Source organism: Oryzias melastigma, linkage group LG3 (assembly GCF_002922805.2).
Source record: "Oryzias melastigma strain HK-1 linkage group LG3, ASM292280v2, whole genome shotgun sequence".
Taxonomy (NCBI): domain Eukaryota; kingdom Metazoa; phylum Chordata; class Actinopteri; order Beloniformes; family Adrianichthyidae; genus Oryzias; species Oryzias melastigma.
Window position 1 is genome coordinate 23,151,103 of NC_050514.1, and position 18,057 is coordinate 23,169,159.

Here is an 18,057-nt window from a genome sequence, read left to right on the forward strand (position 1 = left end):
TATAAAACTTGAGAGAGGACTTTGAATAAAAAAAATCAAAAAAAATATTAGAATTTCTCAAAAAAATATAAGATAATAATTTACTGATTTACAAAGAGAATTAATTAATTTAAATGATCAGCAAACATTTTGCAAATTATTGTGCTTTTTCCTCAATGAACGTTTGATAGAAATCCCCTTTAATATTTAAAAAAAATAATAATAATTTTATTTGATTTAATTAAAAATCTTTTTCTAAAGAAATGGCTGAACAAAAATCTATTTTGCAAAAGGAGGAAAACATAATTTATAAAATCCTATGTTGGCATTGACATCTCAATTTACATGTATCTCAAGTTATTTTATTGCTCATTTGGATAACAGTAAGAAGCTCAATATTTAATGTAAAGCTATCAGGATAACTGCTTTTTAAAACTGCTTAACTTTAATTTTGTTTTGTTTGAATTGTTGTTCCCAAATTACATTTATCTGCCTTATTCTGTATGTGGAGGAGTCTCTCCATTGCATTATTCCAAACAGGTCAAATATTTGAGTCTCTCCCATAATTCCTCTGACTTGGTGGTGTAGAAAGTGATGTTTTCATTTCTTCTCATTGTTTTGTGTTATGTTGTCAGCATAACTGTCCCTATGCCAGGTTTTCATCATTACACAAATACAGTAAGTTAAAAACAAGCAACTTTGTCACAATAGGTGTCATGCTTCTCCTTCTTTCTTCTTCTTCTGCCTGTGACTCAACCCATATCTGCACCGCTCTCCATCTGGCCTGCTGGCTCCAGATGCAACTGCCAGACTATTTTTTGATTCGGCCATCTGGGCAGCTTTCTGCTGGATCTCAATTGAAAGGAATCACAGTGTCATTTCTTGTTAGATTGCTCTTCTTTTTAATGTTCTGCTTCCCAGAACTTGAACACATATTCAAACGGATGGCACGGGTGAATGGAAAATTGCCTGGTGGACAGAGGGCTTGCCTGTCTTGTCCTGAAAAAAGAGAGAAATGTTTCACAAAGATTTCAACTTCAGTGCTGGAAAAAGAAAGATCTCTAAAGAGGTCAATCAATGAGGTTATTCAATGTAGGTAATTCAGATATTGATGCAGTTAAAGAACTATGAACTAATGAAAGAAACTGTTTATTTCCAAGTAACCAAGTAACTGTCCGCATCTCAGCTTCTTTCTGAACTCGTCTCAAGGCACAAAAGAACCAGCCTCTCACTCTCATAGAATTTTTCTCCAGTTCTTTGTATTGTCAGTCTGGAGGTTCAGCTCTGTGGGTTCTTTATGTCTCAACTCTGTCCTGAGGTGTAAGGAAATGATCCACTTCTGAATCTAACTGTGCAGACATGGCTAGATGTGCTCTGCTGCCATTAATCCTTGATTTGCTGCTAATGCTGAGCACTAATGGTTGTTAATCACAAGGACCACACAGTGATGTATCTATTTTTTTTCTTTTGATGATTCTCTATAGACCAGAGTTTTCTTTAGAATTGATCTAAGTCTAACAGGGAGAGGAGTTTATGTTTTTTTAAATGATGTATATATGCAATATACCTTGATTATTGTCAAAGAAACTCCATCTTTTGAACGCGCTGAATCCCTTACAGGGTCACAAGGATGCTGGAATCAACCCAACTACTGTTGAGCGAAGGTGGGTACACCCTAAACAAGTTGCCAGTCCATTTTTTTTTCATACAAATTTATGAAAAAAGTTAATCTTATCTTGTTAAAGTAGCCGACATAAAAATATCACATTTGAATCTTTCATCTATCATTTATTAGGATTATCCTAAATAAAATATTTGCTGATTAAAAACTTTTATCAATGTTATCAGTTATTACAATAAAATAAAAAATAAAACAAAAAACACACAAGAAAATGCTTTTCTTAACCAGTAATATGGAAGAAACGGAGTGTTTTATAGAACATCCTCCACCTTTCCAACAACACATTGTAATGTTGACATAATAATTTATTGTCTTTTTTATTGCTCTATCAGTCGGTATTGATTTGCAGAGATGGAACGATCGAGTAAATGCACTTATCTCCAACGAGCTGGCCAAATGGGAAATGGTATACCAAGGCAAATCCTTCAAAAAATCTCTGCAAAATACCGGGCACTTGCAGTGTAAGCTCAAGATGTGCTGTAGTGGTAAACATACTTGACCAGATAAGACCAAAATCTGGTGTCAAGCCAGACTGTGCATGTGTCTTACTTTGAGTGTGTCTGAATGTGCATTTCTGTGCCAGAGACAGATGGCAACAACGCACCTTTAAAAAAAAAAAAAAAAGACTTGTGAAGGGAGCAGCAGGGGACAGCTCTGTGGGCGACAGAGAATCAGGTTGAAAAAAGGAAGAAAAAGATGTGATCAGAAGAGAGCAGAAGGCCATTCCACTGTGGGAACACGGGCAGAGCAAAATACAGACAGATGGAAAATGTTGAGATCTGAGCCTCAGGAGTCAATATTCAAAATGATTAAATTTTACTTCTGCCTTATTAGAAAAAATCCCCCAAATGATTGAATATATAGCAAACATAACATTTTGCTTTTCCACAAATTTGGTCAATTTCCATAAAGGCTACCCTGTTACTCTTTACTAACTACAAAATTACAGCTTAGCTATTGAACTAAATAAATGTTTGAGATAACATGAATAAAACTGAATATTTGTTGTTTATTTGCAATCATAAATCCAAGCTGTGATGACATTTATGATATAAATTGCCTGCAAAATATGGAGTTTGCTTGGCTAATAATTTGTGTCCTTCACCCTGACACGGTTGGTGAGTTGGAGAGCACGCGAGACAGACAGATGGGCGAAGTGAGGGGGGGTTCCATTCAGGGATGACCCGACAGTGCACATCTGCACTGACAGTCGCATCACTCATTTTGCTAGAAAAACCAGAAACATTTGCAACCGTTGTTGTTGTTTTTGGCACATGAACATGATCATATTTGTGTCGATAGTATACTTTCTCCTGTTTGGCACGATGCTCTCCTGTTTCAGTTGAGGCGTTATTTCCTTGTGAGGTCCGTCTTGTTTAACCATCCTGTAATAGATCTAAATAATTACCATCAGAGAATATTTACCTCTAATTGCTCATTTTTTTAACCAATTCCTGAAATGTTTTTATTTTATAGTATCATTATGGTCCAATAATTTGTACAATTAAGAGAAACACCTGGATAAAAACCCGACTTAACCTCAACACAAAGCAGCCAGATTTTTTCAACTTGTGTCTTCAGTACATATTACATTTCTTAAACTTATTTGCACTGAGCAAATCCATGGTCTGTGATTGTATGTTCTGCCAAGTTTTAGGTTCTTGTTGCAATGTTTTATGTTTTTACTTTTCTCTGCCAAAAGTGACCAAATAAAGTTTAATATCGACACAGAAGCTTCACAACTCCAATAATATGCATGCTAAAAAACAGAGTATGCTAGAGCAGATTATTTGGGATAATTCCCCAAAAAATGTGGATTATCAGAAACTGACTCAAATCGTTGAAGCTTGAACCACTTTAGACTTGAAAGACCTTCGCGGTTGCTTCCGCAAACTGTGTTAATTTCTGATAATGCACACTTCGAAGCGCATTATCCCGCCTATATCATGGTCACTTACAAAAGAAATAAACTTTCAATCGATTTTAGCACTTTATTCTTTTTCCGCTTAGTTCGCCTTTTCACAAAAAAGCAGACTATTTGATGCATGGCATGGCGCGTAGTCACGGTAACATGACAAAACAACACTGAACCGGTACTGACCTTGACTGCAGCGGCAAAACAAAGCAATACATATGTTAGTCGTCACGATATGATTATTAAATCTCAGCTCAGAGAGAAAGTTCACCTTTTACCGCTTGTTTTTTTTCCAGACGATGAAGCAAAGTTTTAAAGAAGCCTGCACAGTGATATAGACCACGTGGGCTATGTGACCGGAAGTTCTTTTTAGGTGTGCATTATCACTGTGGATTATCACTTTTCACCCAGCACTTTCTGGGAATTAGATGTAGTTGTCTGCATCAATCAGCTCAAGAACATCCATCCATCCATCCATTTTCCTGACCGCTTTGTCCCTTTCGGGGTCGCGGGGGTGCCGGAGCCTATCCCGGCTACTGATGGGCGAAGGCGGGGTACACCCTGGACAGGTCGCCAGTCTGTCTCAGGGCAGCTCAAGAACAGCCATATATTTTCTTTTCCCGTCATTCTAAATTGTTGCATGTTCTCCATTTTTCCCCACTGCTTTCCCCAATGGGTGGGCCCTATGAAGACTTTATAGGTGTTGTGCACTTAAACTTTGTCTGAAATGTGAAGTATTCTGGTCAGAAAGAACATTTTCTTGATGTAGCACACCCTGTAAGACTCTGTCTCGCTTCTTGGAAACAGTCTAGAATTTTTTTTTTTTTTCAATAAGCTCAGGTGTTTCCTCAGGAAATGCGTTTCTTTGATTTTACATCAAACCTCTCACCAGATTTAAACAACCCGATTGACTGCAAGGATGCAGATAATTGAAGGATTTTTGTTTCAGTTCAAGTGTGGTACTATTGTCTTGATTGGGGCTCAACCTGAGGCTCTGGATCCATGTGGCTCTTTAACACTCCTTTGTGGCTCTCTAGTTTAAGAAAAATAAAAGGTTTCTTATTTTTAAAAGTAAGATATTTTTGGGCTGTATGGCAAAATAAATCTGTTAAATCACCTGGCTTCGTAGTTTACCTAAGGGGAGCATTTTGACTGATTGAGTACTATGTACTACATAAAATCATTGAGAAGTCAGTAAAGAGAGCCAGAATTCAAAATTAAAGGTCCTACACCATGCAAGATCAATTTTTTGAGATTTTGGTGTATTATAGTGTTCATTCCTCACTATAAACAATCCCAAAGTAGTATATTGATCCATTCAAAACGAGTGGGTCCTCATGAGTTGATGTCATAAAGTGAGAACAGGCCCTTTCAGGACGAGTCTGCACCACCAGCATCTCCCCCAGGCCAACACAAACACACCTTCTCCACAGAGTCAACAGTGCTCAACATAAAAACTTTAATTTTAAATGCACAGTACCATATACACAATACCATATATCTTCCAATTGTGTCCTGTCTGCAGTAAATTTTTACAGATGTCCGTTTCTTTTAGACGCTGGGGTTCTTGTAGCTGTAGTTTTTGCATCATCCCTCCTTGCAATGTATTATAAGGTGATCTGTTCTATGCCGGGTTCAAACCGGATACGAAGTGGTGTGCATGCGGTATCACCTCCAGTTAACACCAGACACATATTTTTTTCACGACAGGCGCTTCTGCTCAGCTGTTACTTAGAGCTTCTTCAGTTAATTTGACATTGTTCATCTTGACTTGTTGTCAACTGCTTCCTGCCTCTCTCTCATCGATTGTGTTTTTAGACCCCCACGCTCCGTAGTCAACCCACCATATTAATCTGTGTATGTACGTGTGTGTCTCAACATCTGTGTGTGTCTGTTTGTTTTTTGTGTGTTGTTTGTGTGTTTATTTTCATCTCTACAATCTGTTTAGATACAAAATTCACATTTGTCAATTGCTGTGTTTTATTGTGAAAAATTGGTTTTATTTTGAAAGTTTAATGGATTTCCTTGAGTGTCTTGGCGTAACTTTTTGCCAGGATTGACGCATATGGCCCGTAGCTTGCACAAATAATAGACCAGACACCAAAACGATCGTTGCACAGCACAAGCGCTGGTGTGAGCCAGACGTTATTAAACACAATTCAAGGGTTTTAGGTGTGTTAGATCAGGGGTCGGCAACCCAATGTGTTGAAAGAGCCACTTTGGACCAATACAATAAAAAACAAATATGTCTGGAGCCGCATAATTTGAAACGGCTTATAAAAGTCTTATACTGTAAGTAACACGTGGAAAATGTGTCGTATAAACGATTATTTTCCTGCTGCGTGTCTTTGTGTCATATAAGTTTCGTTTTAGGCCTCAAGAGAAGTTGGTAAGACATTGCAGCATCAAACTATCTGACAAAAGCTGAGTAGCCTCAATAACGAACATTTGAGCTTTTATTTTGACATCCCTCAATGACATAACGAGGGGGGGGTCCTGATCAGTCTCTCCCTCATTCTCACTCCAGGTGCAGAAAGAATTCAAACATAACAGGACAAAATCATAAATGTTCAACAAATGTTAAACAGTCAGACAACAAAACACGTTGAGGAAAACCCAAACTTAAATCCAATTCCAGTCAGACAGGCAAAAGAACGGGTAACCCACAATTCCTTGCGCTGCCAGACCGACAGCAAGCCTGAGCGTGCCTGAGACCATCACTACAATATGAATGAATTACAGTTTGTTTCATTGCTTTGATGAAATTAAAGAAATGCAATAAAGAAATACGATTTTTGATGTCATTTTTATTTAGAGGATTTGAAAAAAAAAAAACACAAAAATGTAACGTGCACCTTTAAGGTGCTTCCACACTGGCCGCTTCAATCAAGTGAAACCTTTCAATGAAGAGTCAATATAAGCGCGTGAACACCTAAATTCCTGCCCTCCAAGTCTGGAGCGCGCGTGAGTTTTTTAGTCAGACATTTAAAAGGACAGAGTTGTGAAAACAAAAGTCTTCAGAAAGATTTGGGGGATTTTCAACACTTTTACTTTCGGTTCTCCCTGTTGTAGATGCAGATGAGCGCTAATGAACAGTAAAAATACAATAGAAGGATAATCTCCTCCCCGCCACGCACCGCACGCGGCCGGTGGATGAGACCTGCACATCGGCCGCGCTCAGCAGGTGATATCCACACCGGAGCAGCGCGGTCACGCACGCAGTGGCGGGGAGGAGATTCTTCTTCTATTCTTCTTCTACTGTTCATTAGCGCTCATCTCATCTTGGTGTCATATTAACCTGACCGGACACAAACCGTAATGATTCATTTCTCCTTCGTGATCACGTTTGGTACTTCTGTGCTTTGAAGCAGACTCCGCCCACAAGCAGCTCCCGCGCTGAATCTTCAATCCGGTTCAAGATTTCCACGCACAGTCACAGGTCTGAGCTGCCGCGACTGTGCGTGGAAATCTTGAACCGGATTGAAGATTCAGCGCGCTCAATGCGTGCCGATTTGTACGTGGAGCTCGTGACCCGACTTAAAAACCAGCGTAGCAACGTGCGCTCACGTGCGCTCCAGACGCACGGGCAGGAATTCTGCTGTGCGCTGACTCAGACGGCGTGGAAGCATCTACACTCATCTCACAACAACTGGAAAACGTAAAGGATGTTTGTGTCATGTTTGTCCTCCTACAGAAATCGTATTAAAACAAAAATATTGTGGCAGCCTGACTGTTAATTTAGAAATAGTTCCTTGTTAGTGGGTGGAGTTAGTGTCTGTTCTTGTGTTGCATTATGGGACTTGAGTGTTTTACCGGCACCATGAGTGAGAGTGGTGTGTGTATGAGTGACGCTCCTCACAGTGTCGACTGTTCTGTGGTCCCGCGCTGTAAAATAAATGGTGGTCAAATTTTTGACACCATCTGATTAGCTTGACATGTGTGTACGCTTCTTCATCCAAGCACATGAGGTCGTGCAATGTATTGGACACAAGTTATCTCTGGAATCAAAGCTGCCAATCATCTACTTGGTTCTGCTCCCACCCAAATCGCTACAATATATTTCCTTCCAACATTTCTTGCTATTATCAAACATTTTTGTAAAAGTGCCAATGAGCCGCAAGGGGGCGCTCAAAGAGCCGCATGCGGCTCCGGAGCCGCAGGTTGCCGACCCCCGTGTTAGATGATCCAAAAAATAAGGTAAGGGTCAAATAATCAGCTCTGAATTCATTTTAGTTTGTTAAATTGTTATTTATTGGCCGAGATGCACCTACAGCAACAAATTAAGATGTGTATATATTTTTTTGCTTTCCTTTTTTTTAAATTACTGCTGACGTAATTACCTCACACTACCTCGTACCACTTTTGCTGTATTAAGGTGTTCCTTTGATATACAGGGAGCCTTTTGTTTTGAAAGGAAGCTATAACTCTATCAAAAGTTATAAACCAATCAGTATTTCTCAACAGGTTCTCTTTGTTTCATTTATCTAAAACAAAATCTGATAACTTTACATATTGGTGTCTTCATTTTGACTGTAACATAAATACAAAACAATAAAAACAACTTTTTTAAAGGTGAAGGGAGATTGGTGGCTCCTACTCAATGGTTCTTTACGTGCTAAAGGTTGCAAACCTCATTGGTCTCGATAATCGGCTTGGTTCTGCATAACACCTGCTTTATTGGTTAACAACCAAACTAATACCCTTGAAGAATAAATCTTGAATTACTTTCCTAAACATTAGCATATGCAAATTGTATTTGCTGTTGTGGAAGTGTTTATGTTCTCTGCATTAACATGTAGACATCTTTGCCCCACACGTTAATTGTGTGCATCCCTGCATGTTTGCCCAAGATTTATCAGCACTTGACTTCTATACCCGGATATGCTCACACTACTCTGCATGCGCACGGCTGTTATGACCGTGTTGTTCTTTGTAGTTGCTGTACACACCCTGCATGCATGAGTACTAGAAGTGCTTATAAAAGAAGAAGGAAAACAGTTGCTTGTTTGATTAACATCAATTTAAATTCTTCCTCTCAGCTAACTAACTAAAGCTATGGCCGAGGCGCGTTTTCGTGTCTCCCTCAATTTGAATCTCAATGCTCATTCCTTTCCACTCGGCGGCAACTTTAATAAAGGCTGCTGCTTGTCGGCGAGGGTGTCCTGTCTCTAGTGAGATGGTTAATAAAGCAGAGATGTTCTGCCCACATCCAGAGGCTTTGAGAGAGAGAGAGAGGGAGGGGAATGAGGACTATTATTCAGTCAGGAAAAACAAGGGGTTTTACATACAAGCAGCACTGTGGGAAGGCAGCACTGAACTTTCTTCCTCTTCTTTTTAATGTGTTTTTCTCTTCCAGAGTCTAATAGCTTCCCTGGACCCAGACAGCTTCACATTAATTGGCCAAAGAGGCAATGCCAAGGCTATTCTACTCAGGTCCTCTGATACTGCCACCAACAACTCAATATAGAACCTTGAAGTTTTTTTGGTTGTTTCCCCTCCTCTCTCCTTCACGTTATCTAACCTCTCTTCCGTCCTCCTCTTTGTCTCAGCATATTAATCCAGCCTTTGTCTTTCTTATTCACAGACACTAAGGCACTTCACCCCCCAACACCACCACACTTCTATATCCCACATTGATTCCTATTCGCTTCATCCTCTACATCCTTTTGATGTCTGTTCGCCGCTCCTCTCGTTCTCCCCCAGCTTCTGTTTCCAGTGTGTTCTTCGTCTTTGCTCTCCCTCTCTGTCAAGAGCATATTAAGCAGGGACTTAACAGCAAGCCACAGCTAATTTAGACCAGCGCCCAGTGGGACTCACAGAGGCCAGCTCAGCAGGACGCTGGGATGAGAGGCACCTTGAGGACCTCTTCTGTCCCTCCTCTTCCTCCAAGGAAGCAGGAAAGAGGGAGGGTTTTTTTATTCCCTTTCACACCAGACACCATTCATGTTGGAGAAAATTCCCTTTGTCACACAGTTGTTCTTCAGATGTGCTGTTGTCCTCAATGCTTCATGTCAGATGTTCAGTTCAGCCATCTAACCCCCGGCATGACGGGGGTTTTATTATGAGATGGGAAAAATGATGTTGTTTGAATAAGCACTAAATCCTCACTTTTTAGACTAGTTTACCTGTAATAAAATGAGCTTAAGGCAGAAAAGTTTATTTTTAGTCAACAAATCAAGATCTGGTTTATAGTTAGGAGATACTTTATCACAGCAGACCGGTTCAGAATGTGGTCGTTGAAGGACCCAAATGGATAGAACCCAGTCTCCATCCCAAGCAGATCGGTTTAACACCAAAACTTGATCTAGCAAATAAGCTTGAACTCAACAAAAACAAGTATTTTGTTTTAATTGAATTTGAATAAATATATATTCCAGCTATGATTTTTTTAAAATTACTTTCGTTTTTGCTTCAAAGTAAATTAAGGAATTTATGCAACCGGAAGTAATCTGATTCATATTTGCATCAATTGGCCTTAAGTGATTAAATACAACTTATTTGTAAAAAGTGACTAAAACCAATAAAGCTAAAGCAAATAAATCATTAATTCTTGCTGGACCTTTCAGTCAAATAAATTCCAAAAAAATGAAACAAATGTACATTTGAGGTGGCAATCTGAATGATCAGTAATAATGCGACTGTGTAATAAATGTTTATTGATTTTTAAAATTTTTTAATGTATTCATTTGTCGCAAATGCATGCAATTCTTTAAATTTTAAGGGACCAAATTGTTTTCCAGATCAATGACTGGACTGACTTATGTGTTGGACTTCAAGCCAACTTAAACTGTGCTTTAGTCAAAGTTACAGATCAAGAAATTTTTAAAATATACTTTACTGGAAAAAAAAAGGACAAAAGTAAAGTAGAAGGTAGAGACAGGAAACTTAAAAAAAAATGTTGCATAGCTCCTCATGTTGCCCCAGTGACATTCCATCCTGGGCAATTGCCCTTGATCCCCTCGTGTAAATGCACCACCGCCAGGTGCATCTACAGGCAAACACCTGAGAGAACACGCTACTCAGGGCAGTCATAATATTTTATTTAAGTGAACTGTTTGAAGTTGTCAGCTTGAACAAATCTGCTGCGTCTTGATGTTTTTTACATTCATCACGTGTTGTCAGAAAGGTTTTGTATTCCTTATATTCTGTTTTGATGTGATATTCAGTTTGATCTTCACTGAGACGACTGTCTCTTTATATTTTCTTTTACTTTCAGCTGCTCACTTATGAGGTCATTGACAGCAGTGCAAAGTGATAACCTTAAGTTTAAATCTATTCCCACACAAAATGAAAACTGCAATTTAAACTTAATTTGAAATCATTTTGAGTGACTCATAATAATAATAAAAAACGGGTTAGGCCCAAACTCCCCATTTGTAACAACTGGCTTTTTAGAAAATCTGCTGCTTTGATTTGATTACAGTTTGTAGAAATGACATTTAAACTTAACAATTTATGAAGCACACATACTGTGATAAATTCTTCACATTCTTCAAAAATAAGGTGTTGTGACTGCTTCTCTGAACCAGAACTACCCAAACACTTCATGAAGAAACAAAAAAAAAAAACCTCAGTAATTTTTACTGGATTCTGAATGCCTTCTGGGCTGCTCATTTAGAGACCCTGAAGTGAAAGAAATTGTGTAAAAAAAATAAAAAACGAGGTTCTATTCAAACTGATTATTACATTTTTCTAACTTAAAAAAAATGTCTCCTCACTTGAAGCCCTGAATGTCCAGCTGTTTCAAACTCATAGTATTTGTATTTATGTGTCACAAATACATGCAATTTTTTAAATTTAAGATACCAATCTTTTGTCATACACACATATATTTCACTTAAAAAATACAGTATTGTTATTATGACTGCCAGCAATTGGACTGAAACTGTGCTTTAGTTAAAATTACAGTTTAGGATTTTTCAAAATATATTCTTTCAAATTAAACATATTTACTTTTGTTCTATTGTTTCATTTCAGTAAAGTATAAGGTAGAAACAAACATTTTTTCCAATGTCCTTTTTGTGGCATAAGATCCAAAAGGTGCAACAAAGTCAATCAAAGAAGGATTATTTATTTAGCTGCTCAAATCCTTCTTCTTCACTCTAAAAACGAATTACGAGCATATACATGTAATTTTTAGTCAGCACTCTCTCCAAGACGAGCATCCCTGCGGAGCAATTCTGTCCATCTGCTTCAAGCATTCAGAGCTTAGCTCAGTCACAAGCTCGAGCAGAGACGGGCACAGCACAGAAAGACGGCTATCGATCAGATCGAGGCTGTCAGATGTTTAAGGGAGAGGTTCCCTGCAAAGAGCGGCTAACAAGCTCTGTATTCATCCCACTGCAGCCTTTGATTCATTGGCATCGGAGAGGGAGTCTTAGATTTTCTCCGGTAAACTTGCAGTTTAGTGTCACAATCAATAAAATCAGCAGCAAAGCCCTTGCCTTAGTAATCAAACCCAGTACAGCTTTCTGTGCAGCATCATTTTAGAAGAAAGCTAAAAAACTACAGACAAATCCCAATATTTGATCAAACCATATTGGAATTTATTAGAATTTTAGCTGCAAACAACAAAATTCCCCATTTTATTTCTCTGTCATAAATGGGGTCGGGAGAGATGAGGAAGGTAAAAATAAACATGAGTTAGAGAACATATGTCTACCTTCATTTCCATGGCCTATGTGGCTCCTGAACCTAAAATTTCTGTAGATAAAAACTTTACATTTTATATTTGTGGAAAAACAACAATCACATGTACTAAAACTGACTTTCTTAAAAACTGCACAAACTGGATTGGTCCACATCATCATATTAAAGCTTTTCCTTCCTCATCTTATTGTGGAATCAAATCCACGCTCTACTGACTCATGATTACAGCTTAAGTGATAATTGTTGGAGATGACTGCAATTCCCTGTTGCTTACACTACAGGTCTAAATGTACAAACACAATCTGCTGGTCAAGATCATTTGTTGGGATACATGTTCAAACAATCCCATTTAGAACCTTTTTTTGAGCTAAAGTATATTGTTTTTTTTTTTATTGAAAACAACCACAATACACAGATTAATCCAAGATTCAAAGACAAAGCAAAAAAAAGAAACTCTATTAACAATATTTAGTCATTTTTAATAAAGTGTCTTGAACAATTATCAAAAAAACCCAAAGAAAACAAATATTTTATGATCTTTTTTACCCAGTATGATACCTGGGACAGTTTGGATAAAACCAAAACTGATATCCTGACAATGGTTCATGTTTTTTAGACCAAAATTTAGAAGGAAATAACCTCCCACAGTACACTAGATAATCTCTAATGGCACACTGTAGAATATCATTTTTATTAGATTTCAATATGAATACCCACATTTATGTTGTGCGCACTCCAAACAGTGCACACCAAGATTAATGTGAATAATGGTGGAATTTGCACTGAATGCAGGGGCGGACTTACCCTTAGGCAAAGGTGGGCAATTGCTTGGGGCCTCCCAACACCTAGAAGGCCCTACTTAAAAAAATATTTAAAATAATATCCTTACCCATTATTATTAATTCTGTCATACCCAACCCAAATTACCAAAATGGTACAAGACTGCTGACGTGAAAGAGTCCCAGTCCCCCACCCCCATCCAAGAAGAGATACAAATAAGAAAATCTTCTCATACGAAATTCTAACAATATAAGTTAAGCAACAACAAAACTAATATGCAGGAAGACTGAAGAAGAATATAAAGAAAGTCAAAAAGAAAATGGACAGAAAAGGAGAGGGAAGACAAAAAGAGGGGTACCAAAAGGCCATTTTTAATGTATTTATTATTTTATGTATTTTATTAACGCCACTCTAGTGTCATGTTTTGTTCCATCCTTCAAGTAAACATTCAATCGCTGCAGAGGACCCCATGTTATTCTCTGCCTGGGGCCTCAAACTGTTCAGTCTACCACTGATTGAATGTTTTCATGTTGTTTTTAGGTAGTAAAAAAGCTCATCATGATACAAAGACGGAATCACAGAAAACTATTAGCAATACTTGATTTTCCTGCTTACCATTTGGACAGATTTTACAGCAGTTTCACACAAGTGACCTAAGATTCAGATATTTGAGACCGGGTTAAACAGAGTCAAAAGTGGACAAAGATTGGATGCAAATACAACTTTCAAGTTACATAGATTGGATAAAACTATTGAATTATTCAGATAGTCCTAAAAAACAATCTGATATGACCTAAAAAAACAAATTGGATTTAGTTCAATTTGGCTAGCGGTGTAAACGCAGGCTAAGTTACTGCTCTTTAATCTTCTGTTTAATGTTTTCAGTTTAGATGTTTTTTAAAGGTCATCAGTAAGTAAACAACTCAGATTTAAATTTAGAAACGATTTATAATCTACTTCTGTAAACTCCCTTTCAGGGAAATTGTAGGAGTGTGTTGTTTAAAAACAAACCTTACATATAAAGCATTATGACTAATTAATCACATAGTAAAGCTCATCCAGCAGACCTTGGTTTGAGAGTGCAGCAGTGTGGAGGGCTTAAGTTTTTATTGAAATTTTTAATAATAGATATACATATTTCACAAACACTATCTGGGTTTAAAACTGTTGCAGTTTAAAAACCATCTTCAAAAAAGTCCATGCAGACATAGGATGTTGATGTTCACCTGACTCATCCATCTGCTCAGTGCATACCCAGGAAACATCTCTAATTCCAGAATCATTTTCTGTGGCCAGAATGTCAAAAACACTTTGACCTCCTCTCCTTTAAATCAAGCCCTCTATGCACCAACAACTACAATCACACATTTTAGGCAAATATTCACTGTGAAGTGGTGAGCAGTCCTCCACATCACAGTGAAGTAATTCTGACCCACCTTGCAGCATTATTTTAATGTTGCCTCACTGACACATTTCCAAGCACAAACAGCCTGTTTTAGTCCATGCCGGAGCATCTCAATTAGATTTTACTCTAATGTAGTGACTCTTTTTTTTTTTTTTTTTTTACAGTTTTTCTGCAGTTTTACATCAGATGACACAGAAAATGAAGTTAAAAAAAATCACCTTTTATTAGGGATGTAAATGTAAACGTATTGAAAATTGATCGAGCAAGTGCTATATCATTTGAAAACTACAAATATGAACAAGATTATGTTGGTTAAAAGGTATAGAATCAATAATCAATTTCTGACAAAGTGCAGTTTCTTTTTCTGTTTTTTTCTACTGTTTTTGTCTTAATGTACATGTGATGCAAACAAAAAGACGTCCAGCCATAAACTTGTTTCTTCCAAATATACCTGAATACATTTCTCGATCAAATGCCATACATTGTTATTTATAGCTTTAAAAACCACATGAATAAGAAATATCTAGATTTTAGCATTTTTGGTAAAAGAATCAGACTGTATCGTATCTCCAAAAGTTAGTTGAATCCTTTATGTATCGATTCGTGGACCATGTATCGAGATGCGTATGAAATCGCGTGAGAGAAAAAGATACAAACCGCTACCTTTTATCCTATGTAGAATGTATGATCTACAGTTGTGGATAAAACGTGTATGTTTGTAAAGGTTTTTTTAAGTTCAACTGTTTCTTTTTTGTTTGTTTTTGCACTCTCCAATAAACATATTTTATTATTATATTTATTTTCTCTTATTATTAAATCATGAACATTGATTCATCTGAGGCAGTGGAAGACAACAGTTCTTTTTTAACATTGTTTCTCGTTTTTTTTCTGAATTTTTGTTGGCGTTATTGGAATATAGTGCTTTTTCATGTAATAATAAAGGGATTTAAAAGATTTTTTTTTTTGTTTCATGTGAAACAAAAAATGTCAATTAAAGTTATTTATTTTAAAACCTTTTTTTTCCTCAAATGAAAGAAGCATTACATTTGACTTTAAATTAACCAGTTTTTTGTGTAAAATTATGTTTTCTTTGGTGGTCTGAACTGTTCACAAAGTGCCTTTTGTCCCTCATCTTTGCAAATTTGGCTTAAAAACACCTTTTTTCCGCATTTTAGCTGAATTTTACTTCAAGCCACTTCTAAGCTCTGCCATTCCACAAGCAGAGTTAGACTAGTGGCTCTCTGTGAGGCTCCACTGGGGATGTGGATGTGTCAGGGAGGAGGACAGACCTCTAATTAGTTGCTTTCTTTCTCTTGGGAAGGGAGGGGCTCTGTGATGCTGTCCCTGCTTCCTAATGAGCGCACTGGAGACCACTAAGACAAGCCCTGTAGCTCGCCACACCAGCGCTACACGGTGGTATTTGGTACATTTAACACACCTCAAACAGTTTGTCTCTGAAGATCTCACTTCTTTTTTTTTCCTTCCATCTACTCTCCACCTCTTTTCTCCAGATATTATGGTCTACCCTTTTGGCAGTTGGCCCCGTCACTTTCTAGCAACAACAAACTCTTTTCCCGGAAGACTTTTTCACAGGGGTCTGTGCAGAAAATCACAGGTATTGGAGACAATTACGCTCCACAATGACACATTATTGCCTTCACCGTGCCAAGCCGAGCATCAATAGACAGCGTCTTAAGCTCCCAGAAAGGAGGTTTAATCTGGCAAAATAAGACCACTGAAGATAATAAATTACTGGAGTGTCTGAACATAGTAGAACACGCGATTACTTTCTCAGTCTGGGGGAGAGCAGCAGGATCATCATCTGTTGACTTGCGCAGGGGAGGAAGTCTGAAGCTCCACGCAAGCGATAGCTTTGTGTTATGTTGGGGTTTGATTAAAGAATCCTCTCATTAAAAGGTTCCCTCCAGTTACTAATCAAAGCAGAGCCGATATCTGGGAATTAGCTTGCCAAACACTTTTGCCCTGCTGGTTTTCATTCTTCCTCTTGCTTCTGCTTACTGCCTTCTTTTTTGCCCTGATCTGCTTTTTTTTTCATTCCCAGCCTTCACTTAACTTTAACTCTTCTTTGATGTGATTGAACATGATTACGTGCTTGCTCTTTGTTTTTCTTTTCTTGTATTTGTTTATTGGTGAGAAGAAAGTGAGTTAATACAGTTTGAAGCAGTATAATATGCAGCCATGTAGAAACAGGGATCAATGGCTAGCTGTGGTTTTGGTGGGATTCAAATATTTAATGCTAAAGTTGTTGACAGTCTTTTAGGCATGGTCAGAAAAAGTATTTGTCACAGACTTTGAGTATATGTTATAAAAATGATCATTTATGTCTAGTATTGCAAGCATGTTTCCCTCCTCTTTTAAGACTATCATCTTCAATGTAAAATTTCCAAAATTACACAATAAAATAACAAAGCAAACAAGTACAATAGAAATTAAAATGTAAAATAAAGTTAATTATTCTGTTTTTTTCAGCTTTTGTATTCCCAAGAGGTGACATGGGTGCATGCATGCATTTTTTATTGTTACTATTTTTTATTGTGGTCAAAACCACAGCGTTGATGTTTTCCTTTGGGATTACTACTGGATTATTGGGTTAATTTAAATGTTATTCAAAACCCTGAACTAGAACAGTAGAATTTTACTTGCTATTTTTCGTAAACAGTAAGTGAAGTAAAGGGGCTGCACCATTGTAGGGCCTTTTCTGCAGTATCTTAGTTGTACAAAGCACTGTGAGATCTACCACTCACTCTCAAATCTACTCAAAGGGCTTTGCAGTCCTACATTCAGGAAATGAGGCCGCATGGTGGTGTAGTGGTAAGCACTCTTACCTCACAGTCAGAAGGCCCCAGTTCAAGTCCTTTACATGGGGAGTTTCATGTTCTCCTCATGCATGCGTGGGTTTACTCCGGGCACTCCGGCTTCCTCCCACAGTTCTAAAACATGCTTTATAAGTCGATTAGTGAAGCCAAAATTGTCAAATAGGTGATTATGTGTGACTTTCTGTCTTTCTGTGACCATGGAATGAAATTGTCAACTGTCCAGAGGGGGTACCTGTACAGTATTGGTAAAGGGTCTAGAAATCCTGTGACTCTCTAGAAAAAGAAGATGTTACATCCTTGTTGTTGTAAACTTTTTCTGGAAGCCTATGTAGATATTAAGAGGATTTTTGTGCAAAAGAATTGTTAATTTTAATGGTCCTGCATTGTACTTCTCTAAAGCTAATTGAACTTTTTGTTTTCCTTTTCTTTAAATAAGAATCGATAAAGAATCGGAAAGTTAAACAGAACCATGAATTGAATTGGAATCATAAAAATCTTAGCATTCCCATTCTTAAATGAGACCGTGTTGAAGCATTAAAAACTAGCTTCAAAATAAAAATGAAAGTCTCACACAACTCTTAAAATTGTACATGATGTGCCCGGAAGAGCCCCCGATTTATGTTACACCCCTCCCTTTTGTAAACTTTTTTTTTTTCTGAAGTGTAACTGCACTTTTGAGTCTTTCTACTGCTTAGGCGCAATGTTTTCTGCTACGAAACGTGCAAAACGCAAGCTACACAACCGTTAAGGTGATATAATTCATACCCTCCAGAAACTAGGGGTGTGCCAAAATATCGATATTGCGATATAT

General features: G+C 37.7%; 1 long non-coding RNA gene across 1 annotated transcript; it reads right to left on the minus strand.

Annotated features, from left to right (window-relative positions):
* Positions 1-864: 864 nt before the first annotated feature.
* On the minus strand, positions 865-17,523 carry LOC112160974. The gene is made up of 2 exons (XR_002921760.2): positions 17,256-17,523; positions 865-978 (listed from the first exon to the last, which is right to left on the minus strand). It is a non-coding gene; the product is annotated as an uncharacterized LOC112160974 (long non-coding RNA).
* Positions 17,524-18,057: the final 534 nt, after the last annotated feature.